The sequence below is a fragment of the Quercus lobata genome, chromosome 5, assembly GCF_001633185.2.
Source record: "Quercus lobata isolate SW786 chromosome 5, ValleyOak3.0 Primary Assembly, whole genome shotgun sequence".
Classification (NCBI taxonomy): domain Eukaryota; kingdom Viridiplantae; phylum Streptophyta; class Magnoliopsida; order Fagales; family Fagaceae; genus Quercus; species Quercus lobata.
This window is the reverse complement of record NC_044908.1, coordinates 19,813,797-19,825,780: the sequence shown is the minus strand read 5'-3', so window position 1 is coordinate 19,825,780 and position 11,984 is coordinate 19,813,797. Positions and strand designations below refer to the sequence as shown.

Sequence of the window (11,984 nt, the reverse complement as noted above, 5' to 3'; positions counted from 1 at the left end):
CAGGTGCTAGAATAAAAATAAAATAAAATAAATAAAGTAGCCAAAAACGCGTTTGCATTTCCAACACAGATGCAATCCAAACAAAGCTAATATCTTATGAAAAAACTAATACCATAAAAACTCAACTGATTTTGAATATTTGTATTTATAGTTGCCAGTGGTCTTATGACCTGGTGATATCTACCTTCATGTTGAATTTAGTTCCATGATCAAAACCCTTTGTTTGTGTAAGGTTGAATTTTATCAACCATCTTGTTGGTTTAATTTCGTACCAAATTTGCTTGTATTTTAGCAATTAGTAACCCTGTATTTAGGTGGAAATCATGTAAGGGTAGTGTGTGAGAAAGTGTGAAGAAATGCTCAAGATTGTGCAATTGCAAGTAGCTCGCAGCTTGCAAACTGTCAAAAGTTGCACACATGCCAAGCATGCAGAGAAGTTGAATCGTCATGCCAGCTATAATACTACAAGACAAAAAGTCCAGTCTGGCCATTTAGTTATCTCGAGACTGGAACTCGCGGCTCAGTCAAGTCGCGAGGCCAAGTCGCCAGCCAACTCTGTTTTGAAAAACTGACAATTCGCATTTCACTCTCACCCTAGTATATATACCCATTTATACCCACAAAATGAAGAGAGTTTCCGGAGAGAATATTGAGAGAGAAGCCCTAAAGAAAAATAAGATTGACTTATCCCCAATCTTCACATAGTGATTCTTCAAATTCCTCTACTCTCACCATCTCCATTGTTACATCCTTGAAAGGTTCATTACCAAAACTTTTTCTCACCATACCCACATCTGTGAAAAGGTCATTTGGTGTTTGGAAAGCAGTTAGGAATGGACCAATCTCATATTGGTTGATGCTATGGTTTATAGCGGAATCCGATAAGCTAAAGAAGAAATAAGTTTAGCGTAACCTCATTGGAGTAGGAGCTTGGAGGGCTTAGGAACACTGGGTAGATTAGGCTTAGAGGGTCTTCTGCTGTTCATGTATTCCAACTACATTCTTTAGTGAATTATTTACCACTTGAAGAGTGGTGGAGAGGTTTTACGCTGAGAGTTTTGGTTTCCTCTTCGATAATACATCATGTGTTGTCCTTATGTTTGCATCTCTCTTCCCTTAATCTTTGCTATTTAATTTCTGTTGTGAATGTGATTTTATTTGGTCTAAAATTGTTTATCAATTTTGTTATATGCTCATGTTCATATTCCGTACATTAATTGTTTGATAATAAGCTTAAATTGATAATTTGTAAATTAAGGGTCTAAACGTTCAAGGTGTTTTATACACTAATGGAACTTTCAGTTTGAATTGAGGTGAAAAAGTGCATTTACAATCTAAAATCTAAAATATAATGTTGCCTACTTAATATGAAACTTTCTTTTAACATTTGAGAGAATGAAGATGAGCAAAATAAATTTCAGTATCTTTTACACATAACAAACAATACAGCACACAATAAATCACAAAAGCATATGAATTTTGCAATTAGAAATATCCTTCTTGCTGTAAAGTTGACAACTAAGCATATACCAGTCATCCAAACAAACCACTTTAATCAGGACCAACTTTTTGTTCCCAATTAATAATTGAAAAACTTTTGTTAACTTATCCTACATGGAAAATTTTATTTTCTATTCATTTTTTTTTTTTTCAAGAAAACATTTTAAGCAATCTCATCCCAATAATTCCCACATAATGGAAAGGTTTTCCCAAGTTGTTGAAGTAAATCCATCAAAACAATAACAATAAGTTTATTCCAAATACAATTTTTTTTATAAAAAAAAATGATATCAATTTTTGTTAAAACATTAAATTGAGTGGCATAAAATATTTATGTTTTCCAGGAAAATCCGTTGTAAGGCCAAATTGGGAAAAGAAATTCACGGGATTGGTAAAGGGTTGATGAAGGGTGGTTGTTTATGGGAAAAAGGGTGGGCACAAGTTGCGAAGAGCTGGCAATGGGCAAAAGAGAAGAGAAGGAAACAGTTGGGCTGGGTCCCACAAAAGACCCTCCAATATCTCCAAAAATTCGCCGATGAATTGATGGAGTTTAACACTACTCGTACTCGTGCGTCGACTCTCGACTCTGAAAACCCGTTGACTCGAATAGCTTTAACCTTATAGTAACCGACACTTACACATGCCGTTGAGCCTCGATTGAGTATACGCTACTCACACTCATAGACTCACTGCATTATTGTTTTGTAAAACAAAAGCTATTCTCTCTTCTTCTTTTTTTTGTTTTTTTTTTTTTTTTTTTGGGCAGAGTGAAAACAAAAGGCATTCATTGGAAGGTAAAGTGAACCTAATGGTTTTGGGGTGAAGCTTCTCTACGGTGCATCATAGGACATGATACAACGCTTTGATAGATGTCCTAAATAAGAATTCTTGATCAACACAACTAATTTCTAAAAAGTGGGAGAGAAAAATAAACAGTTAATTAAAGACAAAAAAAAATTTAAATTATACGTTTATATATATATATATATATATATGAAGAAATGATGTTCCTGTGGTACAAAAAGGGATCCTAAGTGTTAGATACAAATGAAAAGTTCCAACTCTCTTTGTATCTCTTGTTCTAGCTCAAGTCCTCTTTTTCTTTTGGATCCCTTTTCCTATTGTTATCCTCCTCCTTTTATAGTCATTTCCCTTCATTTTCTAGTTGTCCAACTCTTAGCTAAATTTGGGGGGATATATGTCTCATTAGCCTCTTACCCTGCCATTTCTTGATCATGATGGACGTTTGGAAGTATTTTCACTATTTGAGCTAGACATTCAGCATTTAATATGGCTGACACTAAGTAGGGGGAGCTCATTAATATGGAGGTGACTGTTACATTGGGTTCGGTGTTTCCCTTGACGTGTTCCTCAAGAAAATGGTGAACGACGAGTGGCCCCTAGTTAAGAGGAAAGTCGTTTCTTAGATAGTCTTCATGTCCTCAAGAAAGTAGCGTTTCTTAGATTACCTAGGTAGTGAGTCCAAATGGGCCTAGGGGAGAATGGGTATAGCGGATTGCCTCGATTATGGGCCAAAATGGTCTCTTCCCATCAGAAGTCCCTTTTATTTCTTGTTGCACTCCAGGTCAGATCCATTCTTCGAATTTCCTCCTCGAGTCAAAGTTCTTAGGCTGGATTTAGGTCCCCCCCCCCTCCCCCCTCCCCCCTCCAAGTAAGATAAGAATGAAAAATAGTGGAAAATATAACAAAAAGAGTGTCGTTAAGCAAAAAGAATAAATGGGTGTTTTCTATTTAGGCTTAGACTTTTTTATCTATGCCAAAATAAGAGAAAAATAAGGAATAACTTTTGTCACTCCCTTGCATAAGTAGAATTCTCTTTGATTTCCATTTTTTTTAATAAGAAAATTATCATTGATGTCTCAATTGTGATATCGGAGACTAGAGAATTTAGAATAGGTGTGTACTCATCTAGAAGTGGACTTGCAATTTAAATGTTTTCATCAATTACCTATTTCATTTTTAGTTATCCTAAGTTTATGGTGGGCTCGGTAACTAGTTAACTAACGACAAGCGCTACATCCACAACAGTTTTTCACAATATTTTCACAATAAATTCTAAGAGACAAATTATTACGGTTTTTTTTATTTGAATCTACCACTAAAATTACTTTCTTATTTACCAGTAACAACCAACGTGAACTTATTTAAAAATTATTATGGACATAGCATTTTTCTTAACTAATATGCATTTTGTAATTTTTAGTTTTCTTTTTTCCACTTTTGGCGTACATATAGACACCATTTTATTCTTTCTAGATAAGACAATATGTAACGAAAACATCTCATGTTTTATGCATGTTATTCAGTGCGTTTATTTGTTTTATTCTCAAATCTAATCATAACTTATTATTAATTTATAAATTGTTAAATTTTAGGAGTTTTTAGGATTCCAAGAACATGATATTTTATAATCTCTTTCTCTCAAACATTAATAGGGTTTATTTTCTTTTGGGAGATAGAGAGGGGTGGGAGGTTATATTCATAGATGTGACAACGGTTTAACAATTATTTATTGTCCTAATTTTTAATTATTTAATATATATATATATATATATATATACATACACGCACAATTTTAAATGTTTTCATTTAAAATATTAAGAAATGTTAATCAATTAAGTTATAACAATGGCTCCATAAATTTTTTTTCGGGCGATCATTAAAAGATTTAAATAAAAAAATTAATAAAAAAAACTTGAATATATTGACCTCATAAATAAAATTTTTTAAAAAAATGCAAATATATAAAGTTTTGGATTAAATTGACGTAATACTCCACTAATTTCTTTTTTAGGGAAATTATGGCCAAGAGGTTGGAAAAAGCCTCTTTGTAAATATACTATTTTTATTTCATCTTGGTCATTAATAGGAAAAGATGAGACATTTTCTCATAGCCTAGGATCTAAAAGAAGATTATTCAAGTCAATACTAATTTTTATGAATATGAATCTTACAATATAAGTTATTTCCTTATAAGAAATTTGCCCATAGTGCTAGCAAAAGAATAAAAGATAAACAATAAATTCGTTCAACATATTCAACTTAGGCATTCAACCGTTATATTGTTCTTGTTCAATAACATATTCAAGCATTATTTTAGTGCATATACGTATGTACAAAATGTATCACATAAATTCAACAAATTCAACTAGAGACTAAACCAAGTACTTACAGACTAGCTATTTGAAAATGTGCATTTAAAAAAAATAATGATTTTAAAATATGCCCTTAGAAAACAAAATTTTAAAAAAAATCAAAATAAAACATTTAATTTGGTCTTTTAGGCTAATTTTGTTTTTTTGGGTAATTTTTTATAAGTGTTAGGCCCACACAATTTCACAATACTTTAACAACGAAACTTATATGGCAAGTTGTTAATTGGTTAAAATATAATTTTACCATTGAAATTACTTTTTTGTCCACTTGTAACAACCTGTTACTTAGGATTTGTTATGAAATTAATGTGAAAGTATTGTGAAAATGTTATAAACATAGCAACTTTTGTTTCAACCTTCAATGGACCAAAATTTTGGAGAGGTCAAATTTTATTTAGGGTGATCAAGTTTTTTTTTTAGAGTGATCAAATTTGTTTTCTAGGGTGGTCATCAACTCATATTAATTTAAAATTCAATTTTTGTAATGTATATATAATAAAAAAAAATTTCAAGTGAGGGTGGTCACTACATGGTGCTGCTATAAGTCTCTTGGTCAAAAAAATTATTATTCTTAATATGGTTTATTTACAAGTTCATAGCTTATCATCATTAAAGATCTATGTCAAGAGTCTTATAATTAAGTAGTAAAGTTTATTCTCATTTATAAGAAAAATTAGGGTTATAACTCCCTCTTCCTATTGTTGAATTATCGAATTACCAAAACAAAACAAAACAAAAGAGGCCCATCCCATCTATCCATGCCAGATATCTTCTTCAATTTCTTGCTACATTTGAGTTCGATTATAAACTAATTTTATATATACAACGATTTCACAACAATTCTTACAAGAGAGGATAAAATTGATGAGTAAAAAAAAATGTTAACGAGCACCATATGGTACTTATTAAAATTTCCCTAACATGGATCTTATATAATAAAAAAAATTAGATAAATAAAAGGAAAAAAAAACATGAAAGTGTTTATAAAATTGAAGAAATGACATAAAGTTGTAAAAAAGATTAAAAAACTCAAAAAAAAAAAGGTTATTGTTAACTGCCATCTTCTGATGCCGTGAACACAACCCAAAAATATCCGTGATCAATTCAGATCAGAACCAGTAAGATTTGTTGTGCGGTATTGTTGATGTAATGTTACTAGTCAGTTACACATGCATGCACACTGAGTCACTGACACACCCAATAGCATAAAGTATTCTGTTTGGTTTAATACGTGTCTCTAGTTCAGTGGCTGAGAGTTTGAGGCCTTATTTGCCGTAAATACACCAATACTATATATAGGATATGTAGCAAATAGGCACCCATGGGCCATGGCTTCATTGGCTTGCCGTCACCGATACATTGTCATTGAGCGGCACTGGAAAAATTAATTAGAGACTTGTTTGACTGGGAACTGGGTAGGCCCGCACGTGGGCAGGAGACAACTGTAAAAATATACTTATAATCTAGGAGACACATGAAATCTAAAACCTGCGGCAAACGCCAAGAGAACAAACCCCAAAAAAAAATATATATATATATATATATTTATGAATTTTTTATTACTCAAAGTTACATACATAATCATTTTTTCTTTTTCTTTTTTCAATCCCTTTGGAATACAATTATTAACAGAATAATAAAATAAAAAAGCATTCTCCACTGGTATCTTTTTTTTTTAGTTCTTCTAAAACTTTATTGTCACTGTTCACAGAATTTTAAAATGTAAAATCGTTGTAAAAGAAATAAACTAAGATATGAGGGACATAAGTGTTAACTATTATAGAATACAATATTACAAACAATACTGACTCAATATATTATACAAAATTTTGGTCCGTAGTATCTGTAACATGTACTCCTATAATATTCTTACATTCTTCTTCAAACTCAATAGGAAAGCTTGGGCGTAGGAGCCTTCCTACTCACCCAGGGTGAGCTTTCCTTACCCTACTCTCTCCAAGAGTGGGGACCATGGATTCTGACTTCATTAAAAGGCTGAAAAAAATCTCACTAATAGAAGAGGAGGAAGGAACTATAGCTGTTCGAGAAAGCCATCGTAAGCATGTTCTCGACGAATGTTCCTTGAGCCTATTAGGCCGCTTCTTGAGCGTCAAACAACTAAATCTCTGAGTAGCAAAGAATCTCCTATGTTCAGTGTGGAGGCTAGGGAATGACCAGAAAATCATGGAGGTGGGGGACGGACAACTCCAGTTTATGTTTTCTCTAGACAACTAATTGAGATGGGTTCTCGATAATGGCCCTTGGTGCTTTGATAATCAAATTCTGGTGCTCCGTCAGTGGGAGAAAGGGATGACGGCGATCAACATCACATTCCCAAAGATCTAACTTTGGGTACAAGTCTGGGGGTTGCCATTTGATCTGATGAACAAGGAGGCAGGCAGGGAGATTTGTGGAAGTCTAAGTGAGGTCTAGGACATGGACGCCAAAGCCATTGCCTCGGAACAGGCAAGATTTCTCATAATTAGAGTTGATATACCGCTGAGCAAACCCTTACGACAAAGAGCCCCAGTAATTAACCTAGAGGGGGACAAAACATGGGTGGCTTTTAAGTATGAAAGAATTGTGGGTCTATGCTACTTGTGTGGATATCTAGGGCATGAAATGAAGTTTTGCCCCCACCATGGTTCAAATAGTAGCAATATTGAGACTGCCAACCTCCCTAATGGTGACTGGCTAAAGGCAGGTGATCGGCGATGGATGGACGAACCTTAGGCTAGTGAAAACAAGTGGGCGGCACGGAATGAACATGCCGGCGGCGGTACACTGAGTAAGGGTCCTCCAAACCATGAAAACCCTAGTATGATGACTAGGACAAAAGACAGGGAGGCACAAATTATGACGGATATTACAGAGGGTATTGGGCAACATAGCGTGAATTCTAGGATCTTGGAGCAGATGGGTTTGAAAATGCAATTAGTGGAGGTTGATTTAATGAAAGTAACGTAACCGAATTTGGTGGAAAAGAAGCCGTTGAAATTGACATGGTCTCTCCCTTGAAAGCCACCTATATTAATGAGGAGATAGTGGACGTGCATGGATTCAGTGACATGACATATGAGAAGCGCGGGGACAACAATACTTTTGGGCTAAATAACATGAGCACCCATGCCACTTCAAGTACTAAGCAACCTACATGGACAAGAAAAATTAGACATCAGACCTATGAGAGTACGAAGAAGAAAGGCGAGCAAATACAAAAGGCGGGCGAAAAAAGGGAGTTTGAGGAGAGTGAAATGACAACAAGGCTAGAAGCTCTAAAGGATGGAAAAAGGATTAAATAGGCAGTGTACAATGCTCAACCCAACATATCAACAGTGGAGGTTGCCTTCTAGCCCCGCTGAGCACAATGATCATTATAAGTTGGAACTATCGAGGGCATGGGAAACAACGAGCAGTGAACGTACTCACTGAAATGGTGAGAAGTAAAGGACCTACCATTTTGTTTCTTATGGAGACGAAGCGGTCTATCACAGAAATGCGTAAAATTTGCTACGACCTAAATTTTCAATCAGTCCTAGCTAATCCCGAGTGATGGCCAAAGTGGAGGTTTGGGACTTCTCTGAAAGGCAGAGTGTGATCTTGATATTCAAACCTTCTCTCCTAACCATATTGATGCACACATCATGGCAGAGGATAAACCACCTTGGCACCTAACAAGTTATTGCGGACGACCAAAAGGACATCAAAAGCATGAATCATGGAGATTACTTAGACACTTGCATGCATGAGCCTCCTTGTTATGGGTTTGTCTAGGTTACTACAATGAAATCCTCAATTTTGGAGTGCAAGGTGGTATCTTGAAAGCTTTGGTTCCCATGTTAGCTTTCAAGGAAACCTTGCTGTATTGTGGATTGGAAAACCTAGGGTACCACGAGTACCCATTCACGTGGCGCAATGGCCTACCGGGAGAAGCTTTCGTTGAAATACAATTGGATAGGACATGTGCTTCTACGGAATGGAAAGGCCAATTCCCTTTGGCTAAAGTCTCTCACATGCGGGTAACTTATTCTAATCATGACCCTATTTTGTTGAATACTGAAGTCTATGCTCAACAAGGACGAACTAGATGAAAACACCTCCACTCAGGGGCGTAGCCAGGAATACATGCTTGGGGGGGCCGGGTTGTAACAGAGATATACCAAATATAATTTTTAAGTCTATTTGATACAAAATTATCAACTTTTATATATTATTATATACTTGAACATGTTGGGAATTTAACCGAAATTTCAAACCTGTGAGAAACAAAAAAATAGAGAAAACAAAACGCCAAAAGTAAAACAATCACACGCACAAGACAGTAGTTACGTGGTTCGGCAATTTGCCTACGTCCACGGAGTTGTAGGGATTTCACTATTATCAAAGAAAATTACAATGTGCGGCTACAGTGTTTTTCTTTCTCAAAAACAACAACAAGACAAAACCCCAATCACCAAAAAAAACAGCTCTTATATCCTGCGCACAGGATTCACAATGGGTTACAAAACGGACCAAAAAAATTTTGTCGGCCCAAGCCTCCGCTCCATGGACTAAGCCTCAGTAAATCTCCCATTATTCAGGTCAGGTCGAGTCATCAACCGAATCAAATCATGCCTGACGACGATTTTTCATGGAATAAAATTCATCCATTATCATCTCTATAGTGAAATTCCCTGCAATTTCCTTCTCTATATAAATTATCATATTATCTGCCAAAAGCTCATCCTCCATTCTATTGCGAAATCTTGTTTTTAACAACTTCATAGCTGAGAAAGCTCGTTCTGTAGTTGCTGTAGAAACTGGAAGGGTCAACACAAGACGAATAAGTCTATCAATCAAAAAATATATTTTAGACTTTCCTGAAATTTTTAATCCCCTACATAGCTCGGAAATTGTACTCATATTCTGAAAATCTGGATGTTTTATCACATCAAGCTCATAATGTCGCAATTGAGACTCCAAAAGTTCTTGTTCATGTTCAGTGAAATCTTGAGGATAATATTTCTTAACCAAATTGCATATATCAACAATCTTGAATAATCTAAAAGCATCCTTGGGATTTAAAGCTGAACTAAGAATGATAAGTTCCGTTGTTAGCTCACAAAATCTACTTTTCAATTCTTGCAATTGAAAGTCTATTGCAACTGTAAATATGCCAATTCTAAAATGATGTTCCATTGTTAAATCGCCATCTTGACGACGATATCTACCTCGACCTTTAGTGTAACGAGCATTCATATCAGGAATATCAATTTCATGTTGCTCACAAAATGATATAACACTAGCAAGTAAAGGCTCCCATCCATCATCTCTCAACTTTTGAATAAGTGATTTTGTAGTTGAAACTAAATGCATGGCATTTAAAAGGTCTTGAGATTGTTGTTGCAAAGCTTGACAAAGAGCATTAGTAATTCCCATTATCTCTTTCATCAAATGCAAGATTAAAATAAATTCAAATGATATTAACACCTGATAAGCTCCCTCGGCATCACCGCGTTGTTTATAATTAGCCCCTTCCTCAGAAATAGTGTTAATAACTTTGCAAGTAGCGTCAAACATTTTAATCAAACTACAAATAGATTGAAAATGAGATCCCCACCTAGTATCTCCAGCTCGTTGCAAAGTACCAATCTGGTTTGCACCTCTTCCAGTCTCAATTTCATTAGAAGCAATCATATTCTCAACTTGTTCTACTTGAGCATGTTGCAATTCATCATTGCGCTTACTAGAACCAACAACAATATTGATAATATTGACCAAATGATCAAAGAATTGATGAACATCTTTTACTTCTCTAGATGCTGTAACTAGAGCTAATTGCAACCTATGAGCCATACAATGTACATAATAGGCATATGGACAATCTTTAAGAAAAAGAGCTTGTAATCCATTCCATTCACCACGCATGTTACTAGCCCCATCATATCATTGACCTCGAATATTTTCAATGTGGAGGTTATAACGAGAAAGGACAGCACATATCTCATTCTTTAAAGTCAATGCAGTAGTGTCTCTAACATGCACAACATAAAAAAAACGCTCTTTAATAAAACCTTCTTTATCAACAAATCTCAAAATGATGGCCATTTGCTCTCTCTTCGACTCATCCCGAGCTTCATCAACAAGAATGCAGAATTTTGCATCTCCAATTTCTTCACGAATAGCATTTCGCACATTATTAGCAAGAATATGCAAAATCTCCTTTTGAATTGTGGGTGATGTATATTTGGCATTTCCAGGAGCATTTTCCAAGACAACACTAGCTACTTTTTCATTGAAAGTTGATGTCAATTTTATCAATTCAATAAAATTGACTCTATTTTTTGAATCAAGGCTTTCATCATGACCTCTAAAAGCACAAGCTTGGAATGCTAGCCATCGAGCACACTCTATTGAGGTTTTGAGCCGCAACCGATTATTCTCTAATTCTTTTGACGTTTGTTTCTCAATTAGCTTGTCAATATGTTGTGAATAATTCTGTAAATCCTCGCAACATTTCACAGCATTTTTATGTGGAGAGTTTGGTTCTTTCCCTTCATGACGAATTAAAGGACAATTCATTCCATCTTTCACCTTTTTCCAATTATTAAAACCTGTTGAAATGAATACATCTGATCCGGGACGACCTATTGGTTTCTTACTAAAAAGGTAGCAAGGTAGACAATATAATGCATCCGTTGTAGGTGAGTATTCCAACCAATCCTTATGTGAAACAAACCATGAAGGTTGAAATCGACGACGATGAGTATCATTATTGTATGGACAGACTATATCTTCAAGTTGGTATGGACCATTTATGAGATAAGCTCATCGAATTTCATCTTGTTTGTTGATAGGAAATTCACATATTTGTTTACGTGTTCCTGGATCACGATCTATCTCTTCAAATTGAAGTTTTGGACATTTGGAGGTGTGTTCATCAGGCATCGAAATATTAACATTTGTTTCTACAGCCACAGGTGTCCTAATTTCTGAATTGCTAACATCTTTTTTCTTAAAGAATGCATCAATTGTTTTTCGTTTGCTCATAATTCTTTTAACTTTAAGAATATGACTCAATTAACCTGAAAAGAATTTTAAAAAATAAAATTTTAATTAGAAATTTTTGCTTAGTTATATGAATATTATTCATACTCAAGGAAAAAACAAAATTTTCACTATAATTTAAACAGTCAACTCATTTTTAATACAACTTTAATTAATAATAACCCCTCAAATAATTTAATTAAGTTATCTTTTATAATGTATTGGTTAATTTAATTATATAACTTTAATTATTGTTGTTTAGCATAACAATAAACTATATTG

General features: G+C 34.6%; 1 pseudogene; it reads right to left on the bottom strand.

Annotated features, from left to right (window-relative positions):
• Positions 1-9,284: 9,284 nt before the first annotated feature.
• Positions 9,285-11,522, bottom strand: LOC115988792 (annotated as a pseudogene).
• Positions 11,523-11,984: the final 462 nt, after the last annotated feature.